This window comes from Salvelinus sp. IW2-2015, linkage group LG8, assembly GCF_002910315.2.
Source record: "Salvelinus sp. IW2-2015 linkage group LG8, ASM291031v2, whole genome shotgun sequence".
Lineage (NCBI taxonomy): Eukaryota > Metazoa > Chordata > Actinopteri > Salmoniformes > Salmonidae > Salvelinus > Salvelinus sp. IW2-2015.
The window spans coordinates 4,023,713-4,034,004 of NC_036848.1; positions in this window are offsets into that span (position 1 = coordinate 4,023,713).

Here is a 10,292-nt window from a genome sequence, read left to right on the forward strand (position 1 = left end):
GTTGTGTCTCTGGTACTAAAAACAGTGTGTGGTGTATAGGTGGAGATACCTTCAGTAGTGCCTCTGTGTACTAAACAGTGTGTGGTGTTATAGGTGGAGATACCTTCAGTAGTGCCTCTGTGTACTAAACAGTGTGTGGTGTATAGGTGGAGATACCTTCAGTAGTGTCTCGTGTACTAACGTGTGTGGTGTATAGGGGAGATACCTTCAGTTGTGTCTCTGTGTACTAAACAGTGTGTGGTGTATAGGTGGAGATACCTTCAGTAGTGTCTCTGTGTACTAAACAGTGTTTGGTGTATAGGTGGAGATACCTTCAGTTGTGTCTCTGTGTACTAAACAGTGTGGTGTATAGGTGGAGATACCTTCAGTAGTGCCTCTGTGTACTAAACAGTGTGTGGTGTATAGGTGGAGAATACCTTCAGTAGTGCCTCTGTGTACTAAACAGTGTGTTGTGGTGTATAGGTGGAGATCACCATTCATAACGTAGTTAGGTCACAGACACACTGAGACAACACCACCACACACATTACACACAACACACAACCAGTTCCACACATACCACTCAAGAGGATACCCCCCCCAATCGTGTTGTGAGTGCTCTGGTTGCTTAATCACTGAAGGTATCTCCACCTATACACCACACACTGTTTAGTACACAGAGACACTACTGAAGGTATCGCCACCAATACACCACACACTGTTGCCACACACAGGCACAATTGAAGGTACCACACCACCTCTACCGTCAACTGTAGCCACACTCAGCTGATGGTTGGCCCATTCCCAAAACAACCCTCAGCCCCTTCCCTCTAGCTACTTCCCTCTGTGTTTGCAGATGGGCTTACAGTAGGTGAGTCTGCTGGTCTCACGGTAATTGACGGTTAATTAACACAAACAYGTTRAGCATCTCCAGGCCTCCATACAAGCTGCTGATGCGCCTTTGGAACATCTACATTTTAAAAAGTATAATTAATCAATTTAATATACACCATCCCAATAAATCCATGATTTATTTTAGTCAGGTCTAAAGAAACATTATGATGTGATGAAAATGTATTTCAGAAGAACAGAATAAGAGTTGGCCTACTGTCTGCCTATGTTATCTGGCTATGCGCCATGCCATAGGCTGTAGGCTTGTTCATTTAGCTGACAAGATATGCTTAGAAGTCCCGTGCAATTATTTAATTTTATATGATTTTATAGTAAGAAGAATATAATTGAACTTAGCTGAATAAAATAGAAAGGATATTATTCTGGAGTGAGAGTGCATATGAAGTGGCTATGTTGAGCATAAAAGTGATCATTTGAAACAGCCCTTTAATGCGAGATGTAGAACTATTTGGCAACTTCAGTTGTGAATGAAACACATCTTAGAATGTCTTAGAAATCAAAACATATATGGGCTACATGATGCCACTATAGACTGTTGATGATTTGAGAAAGTCGCAAAAACAACTTGGGCTCTGTTCCTTGCCTCAGGCTACACAGATGTTTTCTCATCAAGTGATCATATTTTCACCCATCAGACTATTCTCAATTAAATCTAGTTATCARTTAGGTAGGATTCGTAGGAACAGGGGAAGGGGGAAAAATACGTTATCTGTATGCACTCGAGTAGGGAATGGAGGCCTCGCACTTTCCCGCTGGTCCATTTTGTAGGATACTTCGGTTTTATATCCGAGCTGTGCTTAATATGAGCAGTTGAGAAATAAATACAAAGACTTATTTCACTCCACGCATCAACCACAGTTTGAGGAGCATGCTCTCTCCGCCGACAGGTGATATTCCTGTTTGAGGAGCATGCTCTCGCTGCCCGACAGGTGATATTCCTGTTTGARGAGCATGCTCTCGCTGCCGACAGGTGATATTCCTGTTTGAGGAGCATGCTCACGCTGCCCGACAGGTGATATATAAATTCACTAATTGTAGGCTAACAGTAAACCGCCCTGCACAATCAATGAACCAACAGTATCGTCTAGGGCTATACATTCTCTCCCAGACTCATGAATATGCATTTTGGAGCGTAGCATAAGGTAACCAGTCCATCCAATATGCATAACAATACAGTCCACACTCAAAGACCATTATATAGTATAGGCTAGACAAACTATGTACTAAAGACATATTAAAGAGATATTAACGTTTTGTTTTATGTTTTTCTGCCATGGGTAATATGTAGGCTATGTATTGTAGCAATTTAATAAAGTTATTTTTGGGGGGCTTGGGATCATAACCTTATGCATATGCATGAGCTCTAATATGTGTATGGGTGTTTTGAGTGAATCATCACCTTAKAAAGCGCTGTCCATTTCGTTGTGTTTGGCTTTGAAACAACATCCACAACAACCATGTTTTCCACTCAGTTTAACCTGTTGTTGAACTTCTTTCTTCAAATTGATCAATCACATTGAGGTGAGTTTTAAAAGCATGAAACTGTTTGGATACGTGTTTGATGTGATTTTCAACTGTATTTGCATTGATGTCAGAGTGCTTAGAGGGACAATAGAGCCCTGAGTACCAGGCCATTAGGACCTGATGGAGGGACAATAGAGCCATGAATACCAGGCCATTAGGACCTGATGGAGGGACAATAGAGCCAATGAGTAGCCAGGCCATTAGGACCTGATGGAGGGACATTAGAGCCCTGAGTCAGGACCATTAGGACCTGATGGAAGGGACCAATAGAGCCTGAATACCAGGCATTAGGATCCTCTGAAGGAGGGACATAGAGCCTTTGGAGTACCAGGCCACTTAGGACCTGATGGAGGGACAATAGACCATGAATACAGGCCATTAGGACCTGATGGAGGGACAATGAGCCTTGAGTACCAGGCCATTAGGACCTGTGGAGGGACAATAGAAGCCCTGAATACCAGGCCGTTAGGACCTGAATTGGGGACAATAGAGCTCGAATACCAGGCATTAGGAACTGGATGGAAGGACAATAGAGCTCTGAATACCAGGCCGTTAGGACCTGATGGAGGGACAATAGAATTCTGAATACCAGCATAGGACCTGATGGAAGGACAATAGAACTCTGATATAGCGGCTATTAGGACCTGATGGAAGGACAATAGAGCTTGCAATACCGGCCATTAGACTGTTGTCCCCCTCTCTACAATATGTCTTCTCTGTCTCTATCCTTGTCTTTCCTTTGTTGTCCTCTGTCTTTGTCTCCTCTCTCTGTCCTCTGTCTGGTCTCTGTCTCTATCCCCTATCCCTGTCCTTGTCCTGCTCTGTCCTCTTATCCCATGTCCTTTCTTTGTGTCTCTGTCCTTGTCTCTCTCTCTGTCTCTGTTCCTGTTCTGTCTCTATCCCCTATCCCTGGCCTTGTCTTCTCTGTCTCTATTCCCTGTCTTTTTCTTTGTGTCTCTTGTCTTTGTCTCTCTCTCTGTCTCTGTTCCTGTCTCTGTCCTTATCCCCTATCCATGTCCTTGTCTCTCTCTGTCTCTATCCCATGTATTTCTTTTTGTGTCTCTGTCTTTGTATCCTCTCTCTCTGTCTCTATCCCCTGTCTTTTCTTTGGTCCTCTGTCCCTTGTCTGCCTCTGTCTCTCTCTGTGGTCTCTGTCCCCTGTCTCTGTGTGGAATCCCTGTAGGAGAGGCAGCAGTGTTGTTTGGCGCTACAGGAGACTCCGAGTCCCTGCTGGAGAGCAGCTGGCAGACACACGGCAACGCTGCCTTCCCAGCACGGGAGCTGGAGAGGGACAATCTGCTGCTTGCGACAGAGCTCATAGATCGGAAGGGGTAGGTAATGATGGTAATGTGTATGTGGTAATGTGTGTTAACCAAAACATGTTTGTGAATCACAAGTAAGGAATTTTGGCATCCTGCTGCTTTGGGCTACATAGACAGTTTTTCCCTAATTTGCTGGTGGGTGTGTGTGTGGTGTGTGGTGTGTGTGTGTGTGTGTGTGTGTGGTGTGTGTGTGTGTGTGTGTGTGTGTGTGTGTGTGTGTGTGTGTGTGTGTGTTGTGTGTGTGTGTGTGTGTGTGTGTGGTGTGTGTGTGTGTGTGTGTGTTGGTTGTGTGTGTGTGTAGGAAGCAGGACACTGAGCGGCCAGAAGGGTCGATGAGCTGTTAGAGATGACACATGGGCCCTGGAGGAGGAGCTTAGACAGGTGCTTAGACATAACAACAACAATACAAAGGCATGATGACAAGCGGGCTTCGACATTTCCACCAATCAGAGGTGGAGTCTGGACGAGGAGGCTGGGCTAAGAGAGGAGCGTAAAGAGAAGATATTGGTCAGTCATCTGCCCTGTCTTTGTGTGTCTTTAGTTAAATTGTTTGATTATTGGGTCAACTAACCCTCCTCTCTAATTCAAATTCAAATAAGATTTACATGGCATGAATGGGTACCACTGTTTGCCAAAGCAATGCAATTAATATATCTCCCCCCCCCCCACACCCCCGTTCAGAATCTGAAACGCTCTGAGTGTGAGGTGGGTGAGGCGTGTCACTCGAGACTTCTGGGGAGCTGAAAATGAGAAATGCCGAAGCTGAAGGAGGCGTCTGAGGACTGCTATCTGAACAGGAAGGTCAGGGGTCCAGAGGGTAAGTGTGTCAATCAATCGAAATAGAATGAGTCTGGAGTAACCTCCAGAGAGCAGCAAAGGCAACAGTAGCAAAGGAAAATTACCTTGAGAAGAATGAGACTCTTTTTTTTATCCTACCAAAAAAGGGGCATAAAAACCCCTTTTGGCTTGCCAAGTACATGTATTAGTGTCGCAGGCTAAGGGTACTGCTTATTGGAGGATCCAACTCTGTCTACTATATTTTGCAGCAAGCCTGATTTGCCGGGAGGTGAGGGAGGAGTGGCCTGGTCTGGAGGCAGAACATCAGAATACACTAAGCAGAGGTGAGCTGAATGTGCCGATTGGGTTTGGACAAGTCCCTGTGTTAACCCTCTGAGCTAAAGCTAAGGAGGCACAAAAAGTTTCAGGTCTAAGAGATGTTACTCATCACGGGGGTGTGGTTCACATAAACCGCTACTCTGACATGTATTAGAATGTGACCTCACTGTGTCCGTCTGAACATGTATCTAGATGTGACCTCACTGTGTCGTCTGACATGTGATCTAGAAATGTGACCTCACTGTGTCATCTGACATGTATCTAGATGTGACCTCACGTGGTCATCTGACATGTAATCTAGATGTGACTTCACTGTGTCCATCGACATGTATCTAGATGTGACCTCATTGTGTCTCTGACATGTAATCTTAGATGTGACCTCATTGTGTAGTCTGACATGTCTCTAGTATGTGACCCTCACTGTGTTCCGTCTGAATGTATCCTAGATGTGCCTCATTGTGTCGTTTGAAGATGTATCTAGATGTGAACCTCAGCTGTGTCCGTTCTGACATGTATCATAGATGTGACGCTCACTGTGTCATCTGACAATGTATCTAGATGTGGCCTCAGCTGTGTCGTCTGACATGTATCTAGATGTGGACCTCACCGGTGTCATCTGACATGTTCTAGATGTGACTCAATTGTGCGTTTTGAGATGTATCTAGATGTGCCTCACGTGTCGTCTGAACATGTATCTAGATGTGGCCTCACGTGTTTCGTCTGACATGTAATCTAGATGTGGCCTCACTGTTGTCATCTGACACATGTATCTAGATGTACTTCACTGTGTCGTCTGACATGTATCTAGATGTGACCTCACTGGTGTCGTCTGACATGTATCAGATGTGCCTCACTGTGTCATCGACATGTATCTAGATGTGACCGTCACTGTGTCCGTCTGACATGTATCTAGATGTGACCTCATGTTGTCGTCCTCGACATGTTCTAGATGTGACTCCTGTGTCGTCTGAACATGTATCTAGATTGACCTACTGTGTCATCTGACATGTATCTAGATGTGGCCTACTGTGTCATCTGACATGTATCTAGATGTGGACCCTCAACTGTGTCGTCTGACATGTATCTAGATGTTGACCTCACTGTCGTCTGACATGTTATGCTAGATGTGACCTCACTGTGTCCATCTGACATGTATCTAAGATGTGCCTCACTGTGTCGTCTGACAATGTATCTAGATGTGACTCACTGTGTCGTCTGACATGTATGCTAGATGTGACCTCACTGGTGTCGTCTGACATGTAATCTAGAATGTGACCTCACTGTCCGTCTGACATGTATCTATGAATGGTGACCTCAATGTTGGTCATCTGTACATGTACTAGATATGTGGGGGGGGGGGCCCCCCCCCCCCCTCACTGTGTCATCTGCATGTATCTAGAATGTGACCTCACTGTGTCCGTCTGACATGTATCTAGATGTGACCTCATTGTGTCATCTGACCTGTATCTAGATGTGGCCTCACTGTGTCCGCTGACATGTATCTAGATGTGGCTCACTGTGTTCGTCTGACATGTATCCTAGATGTTGGCCTCACTGTGTCGTCTGACATGTATCTAGATGTGGCTTCACTGTGTCATCTGACATGTAATCTAGAGTGACCTTCACTAGTGTCATCTGACATGTATCTAGATGTGACTCACTGTGGTCATCTGACATGTAATCTAGATGTGACCTTCACTGGTCGTCTGACATGTATTAGATGTGACCTCATTGTGTCATCTGACATGTAATCTAGATGTGGCTCACTGGTCCGTCTGACCATGTATCTAGATGTGGTCCTCACTGTGTCATTGACATGTATCTAGATGTGACCTCATTGTGTCATCTGCATGTATCTAGATGTGCACCTCACTGTGGTCGTCTGAATGTATCTTAGATGTGGCCTCAACTGTGTCCATCTGACAATGTATCTAGATGTGGCCTCACTGTGTCGTCTGACATGTATCTAGATGTGGCCTCACTGTGTCGTCTGACATGTAATCTAGAATGTGGCCTCACTGTGTCGTCTGACAATGTATCTAATGCTGACGGCTCATGTGGGTCATCTGACATGTATCTAGATGTGGCCTCACTGTGTCGTCTGACATGTATCTAGCATGTGGCTCACTGTGTCGTCTGACATGTATCTAGATGTGTACCTGCAACTGTGTCATCTGACATGTATCTAGATGTGACCTCACTGTTGGTCTGACATGTATCTTAGATGTGCTTCACTGTGGTCTGACTGTTCTAGATGTGGCCTCACTGTGGTCTGCAATGTATCTAGTTTCAACCTCCCTGTGGTCTGACATGTATCTAGATGTGGCCTCACTGTGGTCTGACATGTATCTAGATGTGACCTCACTGTGGTCTGCATGTATTAGATGGTGACCTCACTGTGGAGTCTGACATGTATCTAGATGTGCCTCACTGTGGTCTGACATGTATCTTAGTTTCAACCTCACTGGTCGTCTGACATGTAATCTAGTTCAAACCTCAGCTGTGGTCTGACATGTGTAATCTAGATGTGTGCCTCACTGTGGTCTGACATGTATCTAGTTTCAATCTACTGTGTCCGCCTGACATGTATCTAGTTTCAACCTCAACTGTGTCGTCTGACAATGTATCTAAGATGTGACCCTCACTGTGTCGTCATTACACATGAACTGTTCTTGTTCATTGTCTACCCTCTCTCCAATCTCAGTTTCAGAACGTCAAGAACAAAAATGCCACTTTGAAAAAGAGCCTGGAACTGCTGTTGACAAAGCTCAAAGTATTGAGGAAGAAGGAGAGAAGGAGAGGGGAGAGAAGGAGAGAGGGGCAGAGAGGGAGTCCAAGGTTCTGAGTCCCTCAAAGAGGAGAAGGGGAGGGTACTGGCCCGGAGAGGGTTGGACAGTGAGAGGGGAGCCAACCATCACATCAGAACGCAAAGAGAAGCTGGAGTTGGGGCAGAGCTGGCTCCATCCTGAAGAGAGAGAGGTGCAAGTAGACGATCAGGTTCTGAAACTAAAAGAAAAAAGAAGAAGGTGAGAAAGGAGATCGGGAGAGAAAAAGAGCTAACACACTGTAAAAAAATGACAGGAAGAAGATCTCGGGAAGGCAGACTTAACCAGAAAGGAGATAGAAACCCAACCCAGCCACTGAAGAAGAGAAACTGCCAAAAACAAAGTATGGAGAAGAGAAAGAAAAAGTCAGTGGAAAAAGACGTGGTGGGTGTTCCCTGGGCCTGACGTTGAGCGCCTGGCCTCAGAGCTCCAGCAGGCCCTGGGCGCAGGCTTGACAGGCAGGCGTCTGTAGCCCAGGACCTGCGCTCCCAAGCTGGGGAACAGAGCAGGAAAGCCTGGGAGGCTGAGCAGAGACTGGTGCTACTGGAGGACCGAGAGCCAGAGACTGAGGAAGGCTACAGAGAGCTGGCGGAGGCTAGGAGACAGATAGAGGTATGGAACCAAATCACGATCAAGACATCATTATTCTGCCCAGTAGTTCCTTGTGCCAACTCATAGGGCTTTTTTCCTACACATGCAGCTGTCGTAGACAGTTACTTAATCCTTTGTCCAATCCATCCATCCATCCATCCATCCTCCATACCACCATCCATCCATCCATCCAATCCATCCACCATCCATCCATCCATCATCTACCATCCATCCATCCATCATCATGGCCATCCATACCATCCATCCATCCATCCATCCATCCATCCATCCATCATAGTCTTCCCGTCAGAGTACCATCATCTGTCCATTCATTCAGTCTGCCTAGTCCTCCTTACTGTAGTCTATCTGTCAGATGGTCATGCCCTCTGTCCCTTCCCACATACATCCTCTCTGGTGTGTGTTAGGTGCTGCATGGCGGAGCGCCTGCAGATGGGAGGAGAGCTATGTCGTCTGCGGAGCCAGGCTGAAGCTGCAGCGGATGCAGGCCCTCGGTCATCGTAACCTGCTGGAGGGGGAGCGAGCCACGCTGGAGAGAGAGAGAGAGACCCTCCCGTAGCTCTTTGGACACCCTAACGCACTGCCCCATCGCAAGGTGGCACTGCTACAGATACAACACACTATGGCACTGCTTAACACACACACACCCACACACACACAACACAACACACACACACAACACCGACACACACACACACACACACACACAACAACACACACCACCCACAGAAACACACACACACACACACACACACACACAACAACACAACAAACACACCACACACATTACTCAGTACAACACACACAGTACCACACTGCTACAACAGAAAGATCAGGCCTAGATTACAATGTAACCTGAATACTGTGATCCTGAACGGCTACCGTTGTTTTGCCAGGGTGACCAATTAGAGATGACAACTCAAGCCTGAGGGCGGAGCTAGAGCACCAGGGGAGGAGTCCTGGAATCTCAAGGCGCAGATGAGGAGGGAGTTAGAGGCAGAGCTTCGTGAGGTAAGCACTAGAAGGTAGAGTCTCTGACGCGGGGGCGGAACCAGGCTCTGCGGAGGCCTCGAAGATTGGAGCCAGGAGAAGGAGGCGTGTCAGGGAGAGCTGACAGCCAACGGAAGGAGCAGAGGCAGAAGGGAGAGGGAGGCGGCCAGGCTGAGGCAGCAGCTCAGAGTACAGCATGACAGCCTGAACACGCACCAGAGGGCCTGCCAGTCTGGAGACAGAGCCACAGGTGGATATACACCCTGGACTCTGCACACACACACAGCACACACACACACACACCACACACACACACACAACACACACACACACCACACACACACACACACACACACAACACACACACACCACACACACACAACACACACACAGCCACACACACGCATACACAACAACACACACACACACACACACACACACACCACACACACACAACAGATATTTACTTTAAAATACAGGTAGGCACAACATCCCATTGTGTGTTTTCTGAGCTATACCGTATTATGGTCTGACCTAGTTGAATCTCGCTGCCTCTATAGGCATGTGTGTCAGGAGCTGTCTCATCCAATGGACTTCTGTGCTCAATTACACGACCTGGAGAAGGAGCTCGGTAACTCGGCTACAGGGTCCTGGAGAAGGAGAGCCAGGAGCGTAAAAGACTGACACAGAAGCCCAGAATACAATTAGATCTCTGAACTCTAGGTGTGTGTGTGTGTGTGTGTGGTGGTGTGTGTGTGGTGTGTGTGTGTGTGTGTGTGTGGGTGTGTTGTGTGTGTGTGTGTGTGTGTGTGTGTGTGGTATAGTGTGTGTGTTGTGTGTATATAGTGTATGTATAATATATATTATGTGTGTGTGTGTAACATGGTGTATATATGTGTGTGTGTATGTGTGTGTGTAATAAATGTGTGTGTATGTGTGTGTGTGTGTGTGTGTGTTTGTGTGCCTTGAGCCTAAGATCTGTTTTTCATCCCTTTCCTTTTTTCCCACAGGAGCT